This window comes from Trichosurus vulpecula, chromosome 7 (genome assembly GCF_011100635.1).
Source record: "Trichosurus vulpecula isolate mTriVul1 chromosome 7, mTriVul1.pri, whole genome shotgun sequence".
In the NCBI taxonomy this organism is placed as follows: domain Eukaryota; kingdom Metazoa; phylum Chordata; class Mammalia; order Diprotodontia; family Phalangeridae; genus Trichosurus; species Trichosurus vulpecula.
The window spans coordinates 209,345,059-209,370,559 of NC_050579.1; the positions used below are offsets into that span (position 1 = coordinate 209,345,059).

Here is a 25,501-nt window from a genome sequence, read left to right on the forward strand (position 1 = left end):
TTGAATGTAGCAAAAGTCATGTTAAATTAGGTGCTAAATGCATTTCTTGTTTATTAAGTCCTATGGCCAGCATTCTAATGACATATTCCTATTCCACAGGCCAGGAAAGGAAATGTGAGGCTGGAACGTAGCCCAAGCAGGCAGTCAGATCAACACCTTCCTGTGCCTCTATTTTCTGGTTTATATGTATGTCTTTATTTTCTTGATCAAAGTTAATTTTTTTGTTTATGCCAATGAAAGAGCAGTCATGGAAGTGGACGACTTAGTATGGGTAAAGTCAATTCGCTATTACTCCTTTAATTCTTAAATATATCAATAAGAACATTTCTAGTTATTGGTATAAGGACTGCAAATCAAGTTAAATTATTTAGTGGCTTGATGATGGGCATTAGGGGTTAAAAGGTATGGACAAAGGTAAAGCTCACAAAATTGGTTTTATTTTTGACCCACAGAGAATTTCTAGAGGCTAAAGGCTCTGTTTACTAGCATAGAAAATATTTTTTTTCTTTTCAGAAGCTCTGAAATGGATCTTGAATCCACAGAGATTTTGGTATCTGGATAATCTCTTCATCTCTCTGACCTTACTGTGCTCAAAGTCCTTAAATACTTTTCTGTTTTGGCCTTTTTTGGATTTACAGAGAGATTTGTTGGCCAACCCCTGTCCATTCACATTCCCCTTCTCACTTGACAGATTCTTTCTAATTTCTGTATATACAGCTCAGCATTTTTTTCATTGTTAGTCTCAAATCATCTTGGATTTATGGTAGCTGGTGAAGAGGAAGAATTTGATGACAAATACTTGATATCTATTGTAATCATACAATTTTAATAATTTTATAAGATCATGGATAGAACTGAGCAGGATCTTAGGCATCATCTAGTCCAAAAACTTATTCATAGCACCATAGCCCTAGAGCTGAAAGAGACTTTTAGTCTCAAGCCAGAAGATGCCATCTAGTCCATCCCCCTCATTAGAAAGATGAGGAATGGATACCTAGAGAAGTAAAGAGACTTACCCAAGGTCCCACAGATAGCAAGTGCAGGGCTAGGATTTAAATGCAAATTGAAACCTCTTTCCACTGAACTATACTGCTTCCTTTCATGTGTAGAATTTGTAGGAAAACAGTATGTAGAAGAAAAGCAATTCTGGAGCTCAATAGACTATAATATGATATCTTTTCTCCTTAGCAGGTGAACTGCATTATGACTAAAATCACAGAGGGATTTCATTAGCTATTAACAACTACTTAACATGCAGTTGTTTTTATTTAGCATTTCCATACAATGAGAAGCAAGGGGGCAATTATAAGCTGCCAGAGTATGCCAAACTGTGTATGCAGTGTAGAACCAACCTATGGACACAGAAAGAAAACCATTGAAACTATCGGAAAATGCAGGGTGCTTTTAAAGTCTTAAACCCCCCAGCACATACTCAGTTTGGCTTATAATTTTGTAATGTTTGTAATGTAATAATTTTGTAATGTTTGTAATGTATGTGTTACTTGCCAATCCCTGGAACAGCTAGGAAACCTTACTCACAATCCTTTTAGTTGCCTGGGCATCACAAAATTCCTGTCACGTGTAGTGTACGAAATATGTGTGTACCCCAAAGCACCTATACTCATCAATCACACACACTGACATTTTCTCTAAGCTGATGGAAATGTTGTCAAATACACTCTACAGGTGACCCAATTTTACTTCTTAAAAGAAAAGCTTAAAATAATGAAGTGTTTTGTAGTGGAGAAAAACCCACAACATAGAATCAAGAAACCTGAATTTGAATCCTGGTTCTGGTGAATTACTCCTTGAGTGAACATGTGCAAAACATATAACCTCTCAGAGGTCCAGTTGCTTTCAGAGATTAATGTAAATTAGGGGTCCTAATATGAGAATTATATAATATACAGGATTGTTGGAAAGAAATTCTTTTATAATCTTAAAACACTACATTAACATGAGTTATCATTATCAGCATCATCATTATTATTACAAACAAATAAAAGTTCATCTTACAAGACTATAGCTAATCAAACCTTGGGGATTCTTCCTGTATGTTTGTGTGGACACCCTGTAGTAAGCTTCTAGAAGAACTTGGAAAAGACTTCCATGTGATGGACAGGTACAGATGGGTTGTAATCTTCTTTACTAGAGTGAAATTTCTAATCACTGAGAACACTAGCTAACCAAACCATCAAGTAATCAGATTTTGGGGGGTAGGGCCACAACTTGATAGAGATAGAAACCAACAACTAAAATTGATGCCAAGAATTTATTTTTAATCACTATCACCACTATCATTATCATTGTGATAATATTCTAGCAATAAGAATAAAACATTTCTGAGTTGTTTTCTGGGGTTATGTGCTGCCCATCTTTTTACTGCCAATATTCTATCAGTAGTATTGAATGTCTATGAGGATTATACTAGAGGGTCACCCAAATGTCAATGGAGAGATGCATAAGTCAGTAAAAAAGGTGCTTCACCTTAGGAATAAAGAACTCTGTAGAAAAAGCAGTGTAAAAATGTCATCAGAAAGGCATATGACAAGAAAAACAAGTAAGAGAAGTCAGTATATAGCTAGAGTGAGGGATAACCACTCTAACCATACTATGGATAGACTGCATGCTCCAAAAGTGATCCCAAAATGTTAAGGGATCTAAAGGAATGCCCCTTAGCATCTTGAATGTACCAGGTTCTTCTACTCCCTCACTGCAATTTCCATTGAAAATAAGTACACACATTGATGAAATCAGAGTTCATTAAAATATCTTAGTAAATTCTGGGGTCAGTATGCATTTATCACATTTTATTCCAATCTCTTATACCTTATATATCTAAAATGTTTTATAACAAGGAAATATCTCCAGAATGGTGATCTTTGGTCACAAGAAGTCCTGAATCACCAAAGAAGTATTTGATTATGTTTAGTGTACTCTACTTACTAGGTCAGAAAAGTTAGATCAATGTACTTTTAAAAGAAACATGGGTTGAAACCAAAGAGGTTTTTGGCTTAATTCTCTGTTCATCGATAAATCTCAAATATTTTATTTTGTTTAGATTTAGTATATACCTGCATGTGTTTAAGAGAGCTGAGTTATTTTGTAAAAGTCTTTACCAAAAGTGTTGGTTGTCTTCTGCTTCAAAAGCAATGCTATATGTATTCAGTAGGATGTAAATTTCTTGAGGCAAAGAACTGATTTGTTTTGGTTTTTTTTTGCATCCCAGTACCCAGCACATAATAGGTTCATGGGATCACAGATGTAGAAATGAAAAGGACTTCAAATGTCATCTAGTCCAACATACTCACTTTATCCTTGAGGAAAATGAGGCCAAGAGAGAATATGTGATTTCCCCAAGGTCACACAGATAGTATAGTTTGCACTCGAGCTTGGAGTTGAGTTCAAGTCCTTGGACTCCATAGCACAATGTTCTTCCCACTGTACCATAGTATGTTCTTCAATAAATAGTTACCCAAATGAATTAAAATGAGTTGAATTATTCAATTAAATCTGTTTCCACTTTGAACTACCAAACATTACGTAAATCAGAGGCTGGATTTAGTAAATAAGCAGCAACTGCCTACAGGATTAATAGCAGAATGAAAAGGGGTTTGAGTTTTTATACAACAACCTTGGAATATTTTGAAACAAAGACTACATTCTCTTTATCCATGATTTATGCATATTTTGTATTCTTCACAATATCCTTAACACACAATGACTGATCATTTGAAGTAAGAAATTGTCTCTTGCCTTAAAACTAATGAACAGAAAATGACTGTTCCACTAATTTCCTTATTGCTTGCAAAGTTCCCTTTTAAATCAACTAGTTGATTAAAAATATCCCCACTAATCCAAAATTGTTAGTCACAGATACTGTCAGGCACAATCAATGTCAAAGTGACCTATACTGAAATACATTTAATGTTAATTTTGAATTTACTATGTCATATGATGTTTCTATGTATTTTAATAGATCAGTATAAAATATTTATGCTATTGTTACACTGAAATTCTTACACTGATAACATTTGAGGCTGGAAGTCAGCCAAAATTAGAATTGATTTTTTTGAAGTGAAGCTGTTGAGTTAAATGATAAAAAAAAACCCACAAATAAACCAGAATTAAAATATAGAAGACCTGTGTTAATGTCCCAACTGTGCCACTTATTAGTATTGTGACCATTTGATACTTAGCCTCTTTGAACTTCAATCCCCTCTCTGTGAAATGAGGGTAATCATACTTATCCTGACTGCCTCATAGTATGGTATGAGAATCAAATGACATAAGGTCTAGAACTGTTCTTTGTACACTATAAAGTACTTTACAAAAGTAGGACATTGTCACTGTCTGCCACTGATAAAATAAGTTCACAACTGAACACGTTCAGGTTTTATCTATTACAGAGGAGCTATGTTATCTGAATTGATCCCATTAATCACTCCCTGTGATTAGATATAGACAGAGTCTTAGTCTCTATTTACCTCAGATTTCTAATTGACAAATGAGTACGATCATATTGACCTTTCCTTACAGTGACAGAATAACATATGATGCAGTTCTGATAGCTATTGCTTATTTTTAACATATTTCAATTCATGTTTATAAATGATTTGTATACTTTTCTTGTTTTGTTCAGTAGTTTCAGGCATGTCTGACTTGCCAGGATTGCATTTGAGGTTTTCCTGGCAAAGATACTGGACCAGTTTGCTGTTTCCTTCTCTAGCTCCCTTTACAGATGTGGAAGCTGAGGCAAACAGGGTTAAGTAACTTGCCCAGGGTCACACAGCTAGTAAGTGTCCAAGGTCAGATTTGAACTCAGGAAGATAACTTTTCCTGACTCCCGACCCAGCAGCTCTATCCACCATGTCACCTAGTTGTCTTATATGCCTTTCTGAAACAGTAATGAAGGTCTGTGAGACTACCCCTCTTCTACACAAAACAGATCTTCAGAGATAGCTGGATTCAAAGACGGAAACATCACAACCAGAAGATCTGGGCTGGGATCTTAGTTCTAGCTATCATTTACTAGCTAAATAAAATTAGATAAGTCACTCAGATATTTTTTTGAGGGGGATAGTGGAGTGAATTGGAAGAGAACCAAACTTATGATTAAGTCAATTCAGTGAGCTGTGAATGAGGAATTTCCTCACCAATACAGATCATCACCTACTTTGTAACTTAGAGTCCCTAGAGAGTTGTTTGGGTGGCAACAAGAGGTTAAGTGATGTGCCTTCACAAAATATTAGAAACATACTTTGCATTGTTAAAACAATAGGATTGACTATAAAATTAAACATTTAAGAATATTATCATTAATTAAAGGGATATTCTTATCTACTGCTATGGCATGAAATGAAGCATTACCTACCTTTATACTTTGACTCATCCAAATTATGTGCATGATTATGGTAGAATTTAGAGATTTGGCAATGAGTTTGTTACATTTAATGGGCATTATTACTCCATTCAGGCTAACATTTTGAAATGAGGGACTTGAACTCAGGTCCTACAGACTCCAAGGTCAGCTCTTTCTCCACTGTTCAATTTCTTTCTCCATCAGTTCAATTATTTCACACAAAAATCAATATGAAGGCTCTAGCCAAAGAAGAGCTTGCTTGCTGAGAACAAAGGGGATACAGGCCTTAGGAATAAAGGGCACCATTGCTCTAGGGAACAAACTCTCTCCAACTCTGATTTTGTAGCCAAGTATACAAAATGTTCACTGTGTGAAACAATAGATAAAGAAATCCACTGGATTTGGGATTGGAGAATCTGGGTTTAAATTCTGGATCTGCCACTTATTGGTTGTGTGACTTTGAGCAAGACACTTAATCCCTCTGGGTCTCAGTTTATTGCTCTGTAAAATGGTATGTATGAGGCCAAAGGAAATAAAGTCTATGATCCAATGATTTCCTGTTCTCTGTGGCTACAATCTATTCCCAAGCAAAATTCATAACTAAATACACAGTTCACATAAATGAAGACTATAAAAAAGAAGAGAGAAAAAAAGGCTCTACCCCAAATTCCTTCTTTGTGAAATGGTAGTCCTTTTCCTTGTTTCTGCCTTAATAACAATATGCTTACTTATTTGTCAGTTCATTTAAGCGATGATTATACTTGACATTTTGTAGTGAAAGCTCTAATTGTGGAAGACTTTAGCTATTGTGAGATCCATTCTTTACAGGATTTCATGGTAGGGAGTCTCATGTCAAAATGTCAGCCTGCATGGAAACATCTTGTGCATTGAATGTAATGCCTCCAACTCTCTAAAACCCAAGATAACCATGCATGTAACCTTGATGAGTGAAAGAGCAAATATAAGAAACTTTGCATTTCATGCCTTAGTATTAGGTAAGACTATCCCTTTAATTAGTGCAATATTCTCAAATGTTTAATTTTATAGTCAATTCTACTGTTTTAACAGAGCAAAGGATGTTTTTATAATATTTTGTGAAATCAGAACTCTGTAGGACTTTGGAGCTTTTATATGATTTGAGGAGTTTAAGAGGAAGGAGGCTATTTGCATGTATAATTATACACCAATGATACATACAAATGTATATGTAATAATGTACACCAATACACCAATGATGTAAATTCTCTTTAAATTTCTCCTTGTATTTTTCCTGAGTTTCTTTTGACCCATCACATTCTATTGAGTAGCCTACTCATGTTTGTACATTATTACCACCACCTCCCTCATTAGTTATATCCTAGATTTGGATAGAGGGGGAATTTAAAAATCATTTAGACTGATCTTTATTTTTCAGATTAGTAAACTGAGGCTCTATGATAGGTCAAGTGACTTGGCCAACGTTGCACAAGTAACAAGCAGTATTGATATATAATCTTCAAAATAGGGACTATTTCATCTTTCTAAATCATTCCTCCATTTCTTAGCTAAGTGCGCTGAAGAGAATAGACACGTATTTGTCAAATATATGTAAGACTTAAAAAAAGCTCATAACAATGCAAAATTTCTTTTTTGGCTCATTTCCTTATTTTTGTGAGGTACTTCATGAAGATATAGGACAATAATTTTTAAGAACACACAATTCTTAAAAAGAAGAAATAAAAGTATTCTACAATTTGAATCAGTAATTGAGTGGTCCTACTAAAGTGTCAAGTAATATGGAAGCTTAGTACTATGGAAAGAAAATCACAGGACTATAACTTACTATATATCTATGTAAGAAGAGAACGTCCTAAAAATAAAACTAATCTTAATTGCAGAATAAAAGGTGAGAACTGCTTTGTCGAAATAGAAAGCTCAGTTTAATTACACATAGAGAAGGAAAGTATTTCTCTGAGATGAAGTCTTCTTGTCCATCACTTCTTTTTATAGGAACAAGGATTTTGCTTCTACATTTGTAACACTGTCAAATGAATTTTCAGTAAATGACTCTAGCTGGTGAGGACAGCTTTTATCATTGTTCTTGGCAGTGGCAGTAGACTTTCAGCTCCAAACCAAACTTTAGTCCATTCTTCTAGGTAAATGAGACAATGAAAGTAATGTTAATGTAATTGCTAGAAGGGGATATGGACTGTCTCTAGTGCACAGTGAGTAAAATCAGAAGTAGTAGAATAGTAAAGTTAAATCAGTTCAATTATTTCACACAAAAATCAATATGAAGGCTATAGCCAAAGAAGAGCTTGCTTGCTGAGAACAAAGGGAATACAGGCCTTAGGAATAAAGGGCACCATTGCTCTAGGGAACAGAATCTGTCTCTGCTTGTTGCAACATGAGTAGAACACCCACAATGCCCCAGGAGTTTGTACGCAAATCAACCCTCCAGCTGCTTTAAAGTGTTAACATAGCAGTCTTGTCAGGACTGTGATTGCTTACAAAGAAGCTTAGTAGAAAGAGCAATAAATTCAGTTGAGTATAATGTCAAAACTCTTTAATGTAAAACATTATATGTGACTCTTTCCTCATTCAAAAGCAAATGGCTGCCTAACTTAAGCAGGGACACAATTCTAACAGACAACACAATAGGGGCATGCCTTTGTTTTTGAAAAATCTGTTTTAAATTTTGATTAAAATGCCACAATTATATACGACAAGTGATGTTGGAAAGTGATGTGATAGATTCCCACAGGACAGCGGCCAAACTGTATCCTTTCATTCTGCTATGCAGTCTAGCCCTTATTGCCAATGAATATTTTTAAAGGTTAAAGCAATAAAACAAAGCAGGGCTAAAAGTATTCTAACTACTTTCAAGTTCAGCCAAAAAAAAGTGATGTCATCAAATCGTCACATTAATAGCTGTGGGAAAATAAAGATATTTCACACTGAATGTGTTTTTTGGTTTAGTTTGCAAATGTATACATATATATTCCACTTCCATGAATATTTTAATACCTATTAGAACTGTACATCTAAAGTGTCATGAATTTTATTTTTCAATGAATTAACTATTATACAATGATAACAGCATTACCTTCATGCTATAATTCTTGGGCCTGCATTTAAGATTTTACAGTTGTCAAAGTGACTGATGACAATGAAGCTGATGGAGCTTACTTTCTATAACAAAATGGCAAATATTCTTAACTAATGCCATGATAACAGATACTAATACCTGATTAAAAATTATTTATGTTCACTCACAAAAAAAAACATGAAACTAAAATGATCCTTTCAAACAGTAAAGTTTGTTTTAATACACTGCTGCTTTCTCAAGCCTAGAGATAAAGTTAATTTCCTTGTTTTAACTTCTTGATGCAAAAAAGCATCTCTACTTGGTATTTCCCAACTTTGCCAAAAATATAAAAGCTATTTGGCTTTAAAAAATAGTCTAATAGGAAGGGGCTGCTATATATAATACAAAAAACTTAACATCCCACCGAGCGAACAGATTAATACCCTGACAAGTACAAACTCTGCTTTTATGTTCCATCTGTCACAATAAATCTTTCATAGAGTTAACTGAATGTATGAAATAATATGGCTTTTGTGCTAAGATCTCTGGAGATATTAAGGCTAAGAGAGTACATCTTCAGAGTGTTCAATGGGGAATTATTCATCTATATCCTATTAAAAGTTACAGGAGGCTACAGGCTATTACCCCCACCAGCACAATGCAGACACAAATGATCTTACATAGTTGTCCTGGAATAATTATTTTAAAGGAAAAAAGGCATATAAAGCTTATTTTCCCCACTCCATTCCCATTATAGTCAATGAGGGACAATTAAAATCCTGTACAACCCTTTGAAGATATATTCAAATAGCTAATTATTATCTCTAATTAGTCCATAAGCATTTCTAAAGAGCACCAAACTCCATCTTCATTTTAGTTTGTGTTGTTTCCTACTCTTTTCCCTTCCCCGCTCTAGAAAAGAAAAATGATGGTGAAAGGAAAACAAAACAAAACAATGATCTCTAAATATTTCTTGAAAGTCTCCTAAAAGGTCTCATAAACCCCCATTCAGTCAGGTTAAATATGTAGCACTTTCTTAAAATTCTTTCTGCTAGAGGTGAAGTTGCCCAAAATCCTACTGGAATGTTACAAAGATTGAGATAAATCAACTGCTTACCTCAGAGTAATTTGCCTTATGTAGATGGGCATTTCACTTTTAAGAGGAGTAGTCCTACCAAATTTTAAGAGGAAATAAATTTTATTTAATTCTTTATGTCATAGCTATAGGGTAAACAATGAAATTTCCTTTTCTTAAGCTAATTTAAAATTTACTTCCATGCATATAGTGAGAATTGCTACCAGTGCAAGGACAGAATGGCCACAAAAATAAAATGTCAATCCAAGAGCAATTCCTATTTTTAGATTCAACCAATAACTTTACATTCTTCTCGGATGAATATAAAAACTAGATAATCTTATTTAGAGCCCCCCCCAATGAAAAATGTGTTCTTTCAAATTTTTTACATGGTAGGAATTTTAAATTTTAACTAGCTTAAGTGTGGAGATGCTTTAGGGATGAATTTTTTTTATTTTCCAGAAAAGCACTCTCTTATAACTACAATTATGTTATCTTTGTAACTTTAAATCTAGGCATAGATGCTACAGAGAAACTAGAAAGAATAAGCAAAACTTTGTTCATATAAGATTTAATATTCCAAGACCACTGACAATCTCTCACTGAATTTTGCTTGACTTAATAAGGGTTGCAGAAGAAATAAAGAAGAGTGTGGCTCAAGAAATTTGGATTTGTATATCTGTGTTTACATGCCTGCAGGAGGGTATGCATGCATGTTTCTATGTGCATGTTTATGTGTGCATAGAGTAATAAGGGGTTGAAAACTTTGTTAGAAGCTAATAAGATTGCTGTTTGATTTACATCAATTGAAAGTTATGAAATGGCCTAGCATTAGAAACCAATTTCATGGTTCTATTTGGGGTTCAGACCATGAACTGCCTTAGAGACAAGAAACTCCTTTTGCTACTTTAATAACTAGACTCTTTTGAATGGAATCCAAGAGTAATCATCCTTGTAGGGCATTGTGAATAAAAATAACAATTTACCAGCCTGACAGAATAAATGGAGAGATGGCCTTGAAGTTAGAAAGACATGAGTTCAAGTACTGTCTACCTGCTACCTCTACTGGCCCTGTTACCCTTGACAACTCTCTTAACATCTAGGTGATCTAGAGAGCTCTTGAAGAGTACAGCAAAATAGTTATTGAATAGCCCATTGCAGTTAGCCTATCTATGAGATAATTTAAGTATTATATAAACCTTACTTCAGTAGCTAAGAAAATTAAGGCTTAGTGAGATAAGGTGACTTGTTTAAGATTGCGTATGTAACCCTATTCCCAAAATTCATTTATGTGAGATTTGTTCTTTGCTGGAAGAGACCATTGCCCCCTGCCTGCCTGAGGGGTGGAGCGGAGGTGATAAGAGTGAGAGATCTCTTCAGTTTTTTTGTCTTTCTTGAGTCTCTTCAAACTTTGCCATTGAGTCACACATTTCTGGCTTCTAACTTTGAGAGAAAAGATGGATGATGCCAACCCCACTTCAGGTTGCTCAAGGGAGATTAAGACTCTGGGAGGAAATTGACATAAGAAGAGCTGGTAGTCTTCATCATGTCCCTAGCCCAAGTATGTTACACTGGAAACTTTGGGGATTTTCCCTTTGAGTGAGGTTTGGGGCTCTCTCTTAATTGAGCTGAGTTACTTCTCTCACAATTAGAGAACTCCTTTGCTCTGTATTGTATAATATATATTCTTCTATGCAAAACTCATCAATATTCCAGAACATTTAGAGAAGAGACAAAGAGCTATTTTAATGACTAGTGTAAATAGGGATTTCTTTATAAAGAGAAAAACAAATTCTAGTAATTATTTTTAGTTTTGTCTAGAATAGGCTGATTGGGTTCTTGAATTCTCTTAAAAATATATTCTTAAAGAGGGGAAAAGTGGGCATATTTGTGAGAGGATAGAATACCAGAGAGATGAAAATGGATTAAAAACAGAGCAATTAAATAATATGAAGCACAGTACATGAAACACTGGAATAAGTTGGGTAGCAAAATTTGAAGTTGATGTGAACAAAACAGAAAAAAAGGAATAGTATTTAAGGATCAAAAAATAGAGCAAAAGGAAATAGGAAAAAAGGGCACACTGTATACTAAGATAACATCAAGATGGACACATGATTTAGACATAAAGGGTGATATTATAAGCAAATTAGGGGAACATGGAAAAGTTCACTTGTCAGATTTATGAATAAAGGAAGAATTTATGACTAAATAAGAGATAGAGAGCATTATTGGGTAAAAAACAGATAATTTTGTTACATTAAATTAAAAAGGTTTCACATAAATAAAATCCACACAACCAAGATTAGAAGAAAAGCAGGAAACCAGGAAAAATTTTTATAGCAAGTTTCTCTGATAACTTCCTTTCTCAAATATACAGAGAACTGAGTCAAATTTATAAGACTATTTCCCAATTGATAAACAGTCAAAAGATATGAACAGGCAGTTTTCAGATGAAGTAATTAAAGTTATCTATAGTCATATAAAATGCTCTAAATCACCAATGATTAGAGAAATGCAAATTAAAACCACTCTGAGGTACCACCTCATACCTACCAGATTGGCTAATATGACAGAATAGAAAAAATGACAAATGTTGGAGAGGGTTTGGAAAAATTGTGACACTAATGCATTGTTAGTGGAGTCATGAACTGATTTAACCATTCTGGAGAGCAATTTGGAACTATGCACAAATTGCTACCAAAGTGTGCATATCATTTGACCCAGAAATACTACTAATGGGTCTATATCCCAAAGATAACAAAGAAAATGGAAAAGGATTTATGTACAAAAATATTTATAGCAGCTTTTTGTGGTGGCAAAGAATTAGTAATCAAGGGGATGCCCATCTATTGGGGAATGGCTAAACAATTGTGGTATATGCCTGAGATTCAATCCTATTGTGCTATAAGAAATGATGGGCAGGATGGCTTCAGAAAAACTTGGGAAAACATGTAAATTGATCCAAAATAAAGTGAGAAGAACCAAGAGAACACTGTATACAGTAACAGCAATATTGTAGATTGATCAATTGTGAATGACTTAGCTATTCAGAGCAATACAATTCTGATGTACTTAAGATGAAAAATGCTAACCACCTCTAGACAAGGATCTGATTGAAGCATACTTAAAATTTTTTTAGGGTTTTTTTTTTGTTTTTTTGGTCTACGTTTTCTTCTGCAACATGGCTAATATGGGAATGTGTTATGCATGACTTCACACGTATAATCTATATCCAATTGCTTGTCTTAAGGAGGAGAGAGGGGGGAAAGAGCAGGAGAGAATTTGGAACTCAACATTTTAAAAAACAAATGTACATTTTGCCCAAGGCAATCACTAGTTCCATCTACTGAAACAGCCAATTAGCTGAATCAGAATGCTTACAAATATCATATTGAAATCTCTTTTACAAAAATAATCTTTAAAGGAACTAAATTTTTAAAAGCAATTCTAGTTGGATTTTTGGTGGATATTTCACTCAATCTGAATTGTAAATAAAAGTGCCAGATTTCGTATGACCTGAAAGTGTTAGATTGATCAGGTATAGCTCAAACTTCTAATTAAAAGGTACCATTAATTGGAATCCCACTGAAACCAGAAAATCCTTGAGTGCAGGGACTAATTCACTTTTGTATTTGTTTACATATGTAAGACATAATTATCAGTGTTTACCCTCCCCCAAATCTTAATAATGAAAACATTAATATCAAGAGATCCCAAGATTCCTATAGAAATTGCCCCAATTACCCAAACTACCATCTTTTAACTTTATAAATGTTTTGTATTTGTACATACTTGTTTCAAATATAAAAAGTAAGGGCAAGGACTGTTTTCTCATATGTAAAATGAGAGGGTTGGACTAGATGATTTCCGATATCTCTAACTCTAAATCAGTGATCCTGTTATTAGATATGGGGGTGGTAGAACGAGAAGAAAGACAGAGAGAGAAGGAAGAAAGAAGGGAAGGAAGGGAAGGGAAGGGAAGGGAAGGGAAGGAAAGTAAAGCAAGGAAGGAAGGAAGGAAGGAAGGAAGGAAGGAAGGAAGGAAGGAAGGAAGGAAGGAAAGAACAGAGACAGAAAGAAAAAGAAGTCAACAACAATTCTTGGCCTTCTGCAATTTTTACAAGGTGTGTATAATATGTGTTTGTGTATATTTTTGGATATGTGTGTGTTAGTGTGGTTCTCATTGTTGAATTTGTTTTCTTTGTCTTTCTTGACTCAGATTTGTGATTTCATTGGTATAGAGAAATCCCAGTAAGGAACCTCCCTCTACCAGTGCAGATTGCAACATCTTTGTTACTCATTCTTAGCCAGATCTGTCAGAAGAGACGCTTGATATACCAAGACCATTTCTCTATCCACTGTGCCAGGCAGCTAGAATCTGAATATGAAAAATGAAACAAAGATAACTCATAAACCACTTTCTCATCTCTGTGCTTTTGCTTATAGTTTCCTCCAACAGATTCCCAACATTTCTTCCCCAACCTCTGCTACTGAGATCTGTTGAAATTTCTCACTTCAAGAACCAGCTTGGATGATACCTTTCTCCATGAAACTTTTCCTGATATCTGATGATAAGAAAAATGAGCTACCTTTCATTTTGTCTGCCTTTTATACATTCCTGCTCCTTATTTCTACTGAGAATACAGCTCTATAAGGACAAAGCAAGACCATTTATTGTTTTCATTTTTAGGCACATGATAACGTTTTTCCACATAAGGGTAATTATTTTCAGTCTTTTTTTCCCTTCTGACAGTGACAAAGTTGTAGTTGCACTCAAATTACTTTTATACATATAACATGCTATTTTTAGGAACATGTGTCTTACAATCTTTGTGGTGGGTCCTGTATGCACTTCATAGGGTCATAGCCTTAGCAATGTTCACATTTAATTCTTTCATTTTCTAGGTAAGGAAACTGTTAGGTAACTGCCCATGGTTACACAGCTAGTAAATGTCCTAGGTGATTCAAACCCAGATCTTCCCAATGCCAAGTGTAGTACTCTATTTAGTAATTCAAAAATCTGTTATTTCATCACTATGGAGACTCCCTCCACAGACACAGAGCACAACTCTTCTACAATTCAGTAGATGGACAGAAGTTGAGAGTAGCTGTGATTGAAAAAAAATCATCATCCTTCAGCCAATCTGGTTGTAAACCAATCTGAACATAACTAGGCTGAACTTTGGACAACAGATGATTGTCTATATATGTCAGAACTTGAACTAGGCTGGCACATCCTTGGAGAAACCAGTATTATCACCATATTGTTAAGAGACATCAGAGTAGAACTGTAGTAGGGAAGCAATGTGATATAATGGTTAGAGGGCTAGACTTGAAGTAAGGAAGACCCAGGTTCAAATTCTGCCTCTAACATTAGCTGTATAACTATAATGAAACCACTTAGAATTTTTCTGAGCCCAAGTTCCTTCATCTGTAAAATTAATGGACTAGATGTCCTTCAAGGTTTTGTTTTTATTGTTGCTCAGTAGTATCTGACTCTCCATTACTCCACTGGGGTGGGGCAAAGAGACTGGAGTGATTTGTCATTTCCTTTTCAAGCTCATTTTACAGATGAGGAAACTGAGGCAAACAGAGTTAAGTGACTTGCCTAAGGTCACAAAGCTATTAAGTATATGAGGTCAGATTTGAACTTATGAAGAGGACTCCTGGCCCAGCACTCAATCCACTCCGCCATCTTGTTGCCCCCAAGTTTCCATCTAGTTCCAAAGCCATGACATTACTACTAGTGTGGTAAGTCAAATTTAATATATGAAAATCCTTGTATAGATAAGCATGTTAAATTTCTTGGGTTGTAAGAAGGGCTCTTCAATACTACTCTGATTTATTATCTGAATAACATCAACTGGGTGAACATCATGTAGTAAAATAACACTGTCCTGGGAGTCAGGAAATCTGGGTTCAAATCCTAGCTGCACCACCTTTGTGACTAAATCTATTATTTAGTCAGCTATGATTTATTAAGTGCTTACTGTGAGCCAGATACCACTAAGCCCTGGGGACAGAAAGGCAAACAGAAGCCCCTACTCTCCAGTTGCTCAGAGTCTAATGGAGGAGACAATATACAAACCACTATATACAAATAAAATATATACAGGAAAAATTGGAAATAATATCAGAAGGAAGGCACTAAGATTAAAGAGGACCAGGAAGGGTTTTCTGCAGAATGTGAGACTTTAGCTGACACTTGAAAGACATCAGGGAAGATGGGAGGGAGAGATGAAGAGGGAAAGCCTTTTAGGCACGAGTGACAGTCATTTAAAAATGAAAGACCTTAGTTTTCTTAGGTATAAAATCAGAGGTTAGAGTAAATACCTTCTAATGCTTTCTAATTTTAAGATTAAGGCAAAAACACCTTGTAAAACAAGTAAAGCTTCATTAGATGCATGTAATGTTATACAATACTTCTTTTGAAAATCCCTTCACAGAGAACTCATGCCAACTTGTTTCAGAGCTGGTGGGAAGGCAGAAATAGAATTATCCTCCCACTCCTTCTCATGTGCAGTATCTTGAACACATCAAATGCATAGTTGTAAGGACCTCAAAAGGCTTAGATGACATTAATCCTATTTTAAACAAGCTTTGCTAATACAGAATCAATAATATTTTAAAACATGCCAGACCAAATCTGCCTGTCAATGCCTTTCATTGACATCTCTAGCTATGAAGGCTGATAATTCATTCTTTCTGTAGTAGCAAAAGTAGTGACTTTGAAAAATGTGGTGACCTAGCTTTGCTCAATGCCTCAGAAGAGTTCTTATATGGGAAAAAAGATAAACAACAATTAAAGTTAACTCTAACACTTTAAAATAATTATAAATATCCAGATATATTCTAAGAATACTTCCAGATAATTAAAATGACAAAATGGCTATTATTTTTGGCAAACTCAACATAAGTGATGATTTTTAAAAAATAATCTTCTCCCTTCAAATGTCCTGTTGGTGTGCTAATACACAATTTATCCACGACTATTTGCAATGGTAAGAATTAATACATGTTTCTGTTTGTACTTTATATATTTTTCCTTTTCTTTTAGCAACAAACTTAATTCCAAAAGAATTTTGCCTATAATTTTCCCAGGTTTGGGTTAACTTCAACTTTTTCTTTTCAGCAATATAAATATTTTAAAGCCTTTTCTGAAAAGGTATATATTTTGTATCTTTAAAAAAACCTGCCATTACCATATGGCAACGGGCAATTGTGGGATTTAAAATTTTTTTTGGGGGGGGGGGAATGGTTTTTCCTTTTTTGAAAGGAACCATAAAGAAATAATACATTTTAATAAATGTTAATTAATTTTAAATATATAACATACTAGAATTTAAACTTTTTGAAGTCAGAGACCGGATCCAATCTTTGTTTTCTTCATTGACTATAAAATACATTGTACATAGGTACTTAACAAATATTTATTAAATTAATAAATGAATGAGGTAGTTGAAATACAGAACCATGTCTACATTTGTACCCATCAACTAAGAAAAATCTTTGGGCTGGAAATGTCTTAATATTGGCAAGGTCAAAAGAAATATTGACAAAAGGAAAGGAAAACAATGCCCAAAATACATTTCCTTCTTTGAATGTTCAAGTCCTATGATTTTAAAAATGGAATTACAATTTCTAAGAACCAAATACTTGATTCTACCAGATTATATGGAATTAAGATCTAAAAGGAGGAAGGTAAATACATGGCCCTCTGATTCTTTAAGACAAAGGCCATGAATACTTTGTTGAATCTACAGTAAAAATCAATGTAAACCAAAAACTTGTATATGAGGAAGAATGTTGGGTCCCATTCAAGATTGTTTTTGATTGGTGGGGTAAAACTGATCCCAAAAGTTTTGCCCCAAAGTGATGACTACATGGTTTAAATTCAATTCTTTACATTTTTGTTTTGTTTTTAAAGCACCGTTTTCTTCTTCCATTGGAACAATAGACTATTATTTTGTCTGGGTGTTAGCCTGAGCCACAGAGATCCACTAGTTAGGTTTTCATGACCTGCTCATAAAAATAGTCCAACTGACTTAATAAACATATCTTCTAGGTCTGCTTGCAACATTAAGATGTTAAAACTACTGAACATGTGGAAGTAACAGTTTAACATAAAATTTTTGAATTGTTATATTATTCAAATATATACTACATTTTATCTTTTCCTTTTAATAAATAATAGAGATTGTTGCTCCCCATTTTCTCAAGATCAGGCTAATTTTAACTTTTAAAAAATATAAGAAATTTAAAAGCATTTTTTGGAAAAAAGTGCATGTCTTCTAGCATTAAAAAGCCTGGCATTGTCCTTACATAGCAACAAGCAATTGCTTTGTGACTGATCTTTAATTTTGTAAAATGTACTGCTCATAGGTTTTTGAAATTTTTTTCCACTCAAAGAATAGGCTTAAAAATCGATGAAATAATATATTTTATTAGAGTACAAAAAGGCAATAATCTGTTGTGTCTTTAGGCTGGCCTAGTATATTTGTAGAGTGCACACTTTAACTATAAGTGTGTGTAGGGGGCATGTTCACTGACACAGAAAAAGATGTTGGCAGTACTTGAGTTTGGCCTGTTATGATGGCCACTAATACAAAGAATTTTACTTATACTATCTCTTTGACAGCCTTTATACATCCTACTCTTGTCTACATTAGGATTGCCAATCTACCTCGTACCCATTACTGACATTGATCATTTATATTCTAGAGACACTTATAAATGCCATTTGCTAACAAATTCAATCATACTAACTGAAAAAAATGATATATAATAGAAGAGAGGTTTAGCAAATTTATTAAATGTCTGCAATGTTGTTTTACTATAATCAGTGGCTTAAAAGTTAATTTTGTTTTAGGTTTTACATATATATGTATGTATGTATATATATGTGTGTGTGTGTGTGGGTGTGTATGAAATTGCATTTAGACTGTTACATTTGTATGGTTCAGGTTAGCTGTATAGAGACTCCAGAGAGACCTAAAATGACTTAGTTGAATATAATTCATCTGTATTTTATAATTTTAGAAGAGATTTAAGGATCAAAATTAGAATCTTTTCCACAAATATGAGCTATTGTCAACAGTCATTGACCCCAACATTTCATTTTATGATATTTTAAAAGAAAGTAGAGATGGTAACAACAAGAAACCCCAAGCAAATGAACAGCAGAGTTATGTACAGAACTGGCAATAAGTTTTGGTCTCTTTACAAGTAGGTAATATTCCAAAATATAGTTTAGGTTGGTTCAAAATCTTAACCATCAGAATAATTCCTATCTTTAGCTCAGCAGGATAGCATCACTAAAATGTTGGTAGAAAATAAGAAAGCAAACCTTCAAATGCTCACTTGTTAATACCATCTGGGTTTCCTTGGAAGTGTGGTGTAGCGGAAAGAGCACTAGACTTGGAATAAAACTATGAATTCTGGTTCTGACATTTACTAGCTGTGTGACTTTAGGCAAGTCATTTTACTTCTCTTGTTTTCTTATAAGTAAAATGTGGGGTTTGGGCTTCATCAGAGGCTCTTAAACTGGGGTTTGCATTCAAAATCCAAGTAAGTGGTTTGTGAATAGATTTTGGGGAGTCCATGAACTAAAATGGGAAAAATTTATTTTTATTAACTTCTAAATGAAATTGACCATTTCCTGCAATTATGAAACAAAACAACATTCTGAGAGGGGGCCTGTAGATTTCACCCAAATTCTAAAGGGATCCATGACACACACAAAAATTTAAGAATCCCTAGGCTAGATAATTTTTAAATACCCTTGTAGTTCTAATGTTCTATGATTCTATGGTGAAATAAATTAACCAAATGGAATAAATTTTATATAGAAAGAACTTTGTAGAAGTAACTATTAGCAACAGAAATTTTTAAAAAGGGAAGCCAAGCAGTCAGTCTTTGCTAGGTTGGCACCAGATTTAGCAGCAGGAAAAAAAAAGGATAAATCTGCACTAAATTTTTTTAACTTCCATTCCCTACAAGAAATTAAACATGCTTGAAGAAAAGTAATGCATTTATGGTAAATAATCTATTCCTTCTACATCTACAAGTCAATTATTTTTTTCAAAGCAATGAAGTTTGATTAAGGATTCAGCAACAGAATGTAAGCTCCTTTTGGGAAGATATTTTCTCATTTTGTATCCTCAGTACCTAACTCAGTGTGTGGCACACAGCAGATATTTAATAAATTGGTCAGTCACCAAGCAACAGTCAAATGCATACTACTTGCTAGGCATCATACAAAGCACCATGGATACAAGGAAAGGCAAAAACACTCTCTTTGCCCTCAGAGAGCTCCTATTCTCCTAGAGGAGACCACATGTAAATAACTATGTAGACACAAAAACATATGCAGAGTAAATGGAAGGTCATCTTAGAGAGGAAAGTACTGGCATCGGGGGAAGAGGGGAACAGGTAAGACTTTCTGTAGAAGGTAGGTTTTTGTGACTCCTGAAGGAAGCCAGGAAAGTTTCTCATTAGAGTTGAGGAGGGAGAGCATTCTGGGCATGGGCAGTGGAAAAGAATGGACTTTTAAGATGGAATATCAAGCAGGAGGTAAATTAAATTGACCAGTGTAGCTGGATTATAGAATATGCAGAAGGGAATAAAGTGTAAGATGACTGAAAGCATCCAGGTTGTGAAGAGATTTAAAAGCCAGTCAGAGGACTTTATATTCATCCTGTGTGTAATGGGAAGCCATTAGAGTTTATGGAGAGGGGGCAGGATTTAGAAGGTAGTGGGGTATATGGCATGATCAGATCTGTGCTTTGGGTAAATCACTTTGCAGTCCAAGGGGATATTGAACTGGAGGAGGGAGAGCACTGAGGCAAAGAGAACAATTAGAATGCTATTTCAATTGTTAAGGCAAGAATTGAGGAAGGCTAATGATCATTGTATGAATACAGAGTACAGGACATATAGGAAAGGGGTTGTGAAAGTAGAGGTGACAAGATTCAGCAACATGGTGTCAGTGGGAAGTCAAAGCTGGCACAGAGGCTAATGCCTGGGTATCTGAGAGAATGGTGGTGCCCTCTACAACATTTGGAAAGTTGGGAGGAGGGGAGAGTTTTGAGGGGAAAATAATGATTTGATGGCTGATTGGTTGTATAACATGAACTATTTTTGCCCAAAGCCTTTCTTGCATCATATGGTTTACTATGCATTAAAATGACATGTTTTCAGTTGACTCATGAAAAAAAGAAGATCTGGAATACATCTATTGTTTGGTATATATGATCTCTAAAGAAACAGCTTATTTAGAAAACAAATGTTAAATTAATAGATTCTTTGAAATGTGCAAAATTGAATAAAAAAGTTTTCTTTGCTTCTGCTTAATTTCTATAATGTTCTTTTTAATATCTCTATACCTGAAAATGAGTAGGAAGTTACATTGAAAAGAATTAGTCCAGCTTTATAGTTTTTCATTTTTTGTTTTTACTCTCCAGTGGTATTTTTTGTGCCTGATCCTACTGTTATTCCACATGTGGGATAACTGTTGGAAGAAGGCATTGCAAATAGAGAAAAGGAAAAAGCAAAAATGAAAAACTATAAAAATTGTCTTCATGGGGTCCTTTGAAAGTTGAACCTAACCATATGTTGTTGAGCACAGGCACAGGAGGCAACATTAAGGAAATGCAGCAGAAGAGCTGATGAATTTGGCTCCAGTAATACTATTCACTGAAGACATATGATATACGTTACTTAAAATTATTATTCTTGTGGAATCTGCTTTTTTTTAAATTGAATCTTGTCTACATGGAAGTGAAATCCTGTATGAATTTATAGACTTATTCTCTTTATTAAGTGAATTACAAGTTACATATTATTTCTGTCTATGCCTAATTTTTCTCCATATTACTTCGTGCCTTTCTCTTGAAAGAGAAAAAATGTAAAATAGTAATCTTCATAGCTTCATTTTGGTTATGTATAATTATACAACATTTAACATATGACAAAGATAAAGTGAGGGAAGATTAAGTGAGAAAGCAAAGTCCACTAGAGTTAGAGTTAGTAAAGTACCTGCATGTAATTGGCACTAAAAAGCTTTTGATGAATTGAAAAAAAAATTAAATGGAACTGAAATTTTAAAAAAATCATCAGGTTGTATTTAATTTGAATCCTACCTCTCTAGAATGTAAACTCCTAAAATAGTGGCATAGATTTGCTACAATAGCATTTCAATTAAATTCAGTTCAATTTGTTTCATTTTATTCATTGTATATTATGTGCCAGGCATAATGCTAGGCACGGAGACAATAAGATGAAAAAGGACATAGTTCCATTTACCTACAATCTAGTAAAGAGGATAATATGTGTGTAAGTGTACATATATATATATATATATATATATATATGCATGCAAGTTAGAATATGATTAACTTTGAAAGAGAGATGAAATAGGGTTACCTGAAAAGGAGAAGGAAAGAGGGCACAGTTTTAGTTGGAAAGATTAAGGAAAGCTTCATTGAGGAAGTCATGCTGAAAAATATGTCTTTCTTATTTGCTTGTATTTTTAAAAAAATGGTTGTTGACTGAATTGAAGATGGAAAGCTCCATGTAGGAGATAGTATGGAAGCAGGACAAAGCAGAACAAGATTGAGAGAACACTGACTAGTTCATTTTATCAAAACATTAACAAGCATCTATTAAGTGTCTACTGTGTACCAGGCACTGTGCCAGTCATTAGGAATGCAGAGATTTCAGAGTTGTCTGCAATAAAGGAACTAGCTGAGGCCAGTGGAGTAGATGTTTTTGTCAAGAAGAGAAAAGTCCAGGGACAGAATTTTGGAAAATGTCCATTACTTGAGGGATAAGAGGAAGAATAAAGAGACTGTGCAATAACTTTGCTTTATATGTTACCTTCTAGGTTTGTATAGTCTTTTCTTTAATAGAGCACAGCATTCAACAAAAGGGTAATTTTGTGCCTTGTCCAATTCTTTATGTAAGATGGTGTGAGTTCCAGCATATACAAAAGTTTCTATTACCAGAAGCTAATATTATATCATTACAAAGCCATTGCATCTTTGTGTTTTTACATTTGCAGGACATAATTATTCTCTTTCCCCTCCCCCTCATTTTGAAAAAGCAACTAAATTTTTTAATAGCAGTACACCTTTTTGGGTAAGCTAACCCTTTTAGTTAGAATTTCTTCTAAGGGACTCAAATGCTACATGTTCTTCATTCCTGAAACTGCCCAGTATAAGAAATACTAAGAGAAAATGGACAAGGAAACACAGTAAGTTATCCACTCATTACCATTAGCACTGTTTTCAATTAAAATATACTAGTTTTCCTCTAGCCCTACCCAGCTAATGACATCTTTGGTTTCTGTCTCATAGCCAGTGCCAGTAGGAATGTTTTTTGTAATCTCATCATAAATGCATCTAGAAAACCAAGCTTAAATTTTAGTAATTTTAATTTTTATTGCCTGCCACAGAGATTTCAATCAGTGTCCTCTCACCATTCCTCCCCCACCCCAACCCTCAATATTCTGTATAATCTTAACAAAGTAGGGCCATAGAATAGGGAATAGCATGCTTCCCAGAATCACAGCTGGTAAGTTCATAGCCAGAACTGACAAAGTGCTCTAAATACACTGCCTGAACTACCTTTTTTGGTACCCAGAGGGGTTTAGTGTTCTCTTGATGTGCATTGCTAAGCAAGCCCTATTATCATCAAAATAAAATGCAAGTATCTGAAGGTGGATGCATTCCTTACAAATGCACCTCTCTCTCAAAATTCTCACAAACTCCCTTTAAGGCACCCATGCTGACCAGTCAACTAAATCCTAAACATGATCAGCAGATAAGATTGAAAATAATTAACTTCTTTCCCATCTGTGTAGTTCACTTTTGCCATTTGTTTTCAATTGAGTTTACTCCTGACTTCTTGCAGAGAAAATAGGTAAACAGTATTTTGTTTACCTCAGATGGCTAATGTCTTTTTATTTACAACACAATTGCTAATGAAGCCAAATGAGACAGTATTGCAATGTGAGCAGGCTGAAATAAAAAGACAATTTAGAAAACCTGAAAAATATTAATCAGTCCAACAGCAATCACTACCTTATTGAAAAGGGAAAAGCACTCAATAAGGCAGAGCTGGAGCATAATCAAAAGATTTATAGCTCTGGGCAATGAAGTCCAAATAAAATGCATCCATTTTTCTTGATGGCACAGAAAGGAAAAGAAAAGAAGATAATATAGAAATAGTTACGCAACATAATCATGTTTCCATATCACTAGAACACTCATAGGAGAAAAATGAGAAAGCTTTTTAATGGTGAAATACAGTACGTATATATGCTTAGAGGATTCTTCACTTCTGAAAACACAGTCATGCTATTACTCTATTAGTACTAAGGATCAGGTTCTATTAAATGCCTCCTTTTACCTTTTGGATGGATACATTCATTACTTAAGCATTAAAAGGTATAACTGGGGCTGTTTTCAGATATGTCGATGCTGAGAAACCTAACCTTAATGGAAAACAATGACTTCTTGAAAGAACCTAGGTAAAAAGCGTGGTGTATATTTTGTTCATTTAGAAAAGCTATTCAATAAATCTCTTCAAAGCTTTCTTAGGATGTTGTACTAAGCTATGCACTCAGTTTATTTCATTTTACACTATAGTTATTTATATAATTTCATTTTTTACCCTTCCCCCATTTTAAGTTCCCTGAGGGCAGAGATCAGATTTTTGCATTTCTTAGTTATCTAAGAAAAACAAAACATAGCTCCTTGAACCCAGTAGGCAATTGATAAATATTTTTTAAACTGGATATAGTACCTTACATGTAGTGGGTGCTCAAAATTTTGGGAACTGAATTTTGTATTCATGTTGTAGTTCTATAGAGATTGTTCTCTAATCATGAGTGGATTTGGATTGGTGTTGTGTGACAAAATATGTCCTTACATGACCACCTTGCATTTTTTTTGGGAGGAGAGGAAGAGAAGGAAAGGAATGAGCTGCTTTGCTCTTATGTAAAGAGGACCATAACAATGGACTGGCTCAACAGGAGAGCATCATAGCACTCTCCAATAACTTTTTTGTGTCATTCATAGAATTGTGTCCTCTCCATGCTGAAAAAATGAACTAGGCTTACAGATTTGACATCTTAGGGGTAGCTATATCGTGCCAGTAATTCAGATGCTTGAGAAACTTAGAGAATAAATTCAGTTACAAACTTTAGCAAATGTCTTAAAGAAATTAATGTTTTGATTTCTGGAGAGAAGCTTACCCTACTTTTGAAAAGAAAGCAAATTTAGAGAATGGCAGCTCTAGTCCATTTTGTACCTTGATGTTCCAAATGAAGGACTTGAGGATTGGCAAAGATGATACCCAGGCATAAAACCTTGCGCATTATGTTTGAGAAGGTGTTCTGGATTTGGACTCAGAAAACCTGAATTAAAATCATTTTCTGCTCTATATTACAAGCTTCACCTTGAGAAAATTGCTTTAACTTTCTGAATCAGTTTCATCAGCTGTAAAATGAGGGGGCTTAACTAGATAATCCCCAAGGAATAATTGTTTTAAATACCATTATGGCCTGATATTCTACATATATATGGTGAAATTTCTCTCACCAACTTTTTATTTCCTCTACCTATTCCTTGAATTTTTAATATAATGGCAACATTTTTTTCAGCTTGAGGAAAAAATATGATGTGAATCAATCCATTTGTCTATTATTACAAGGAAATCATAGAATATGTCATCCCAATAACATTTTTCAGCTTATAAAACTGGCACATTATTAACTTGATTTCCTATAAATAACAGATTACATAGCTGACATTTTATTAATGGACGACACATATTTCCACTTAACTGAATTTTTGAGATTTGTAAGTGAAGGTAAATTAACTGGCCCATTCTTTTGTGTATCCTTCATCAGCAAATGTGCAAACAAAACTTCTTAATTTTCCTGGGTTTCTTCATCCTTTAAAAATTTTTATTAATTTTTGCGAAATTACAT

At 34.3% G+C, this 25,501-nt stretch overlaps 1 protein-coding gene across 1 annotated transcript in view; it reads right to left on the reverse strand.

The window, feature by feature from the left end:
* LOC118856961 (adhesion G protein-coupled receptor B3) overlaps positions 1 to 25,501 on the reverse strand; it is a 187,242-nt gene that overhangs the window by 149,862 nt on the left and 11,879 nt on the right. The gene's annotated exons all lie outside the window — the stretch shown is intronic.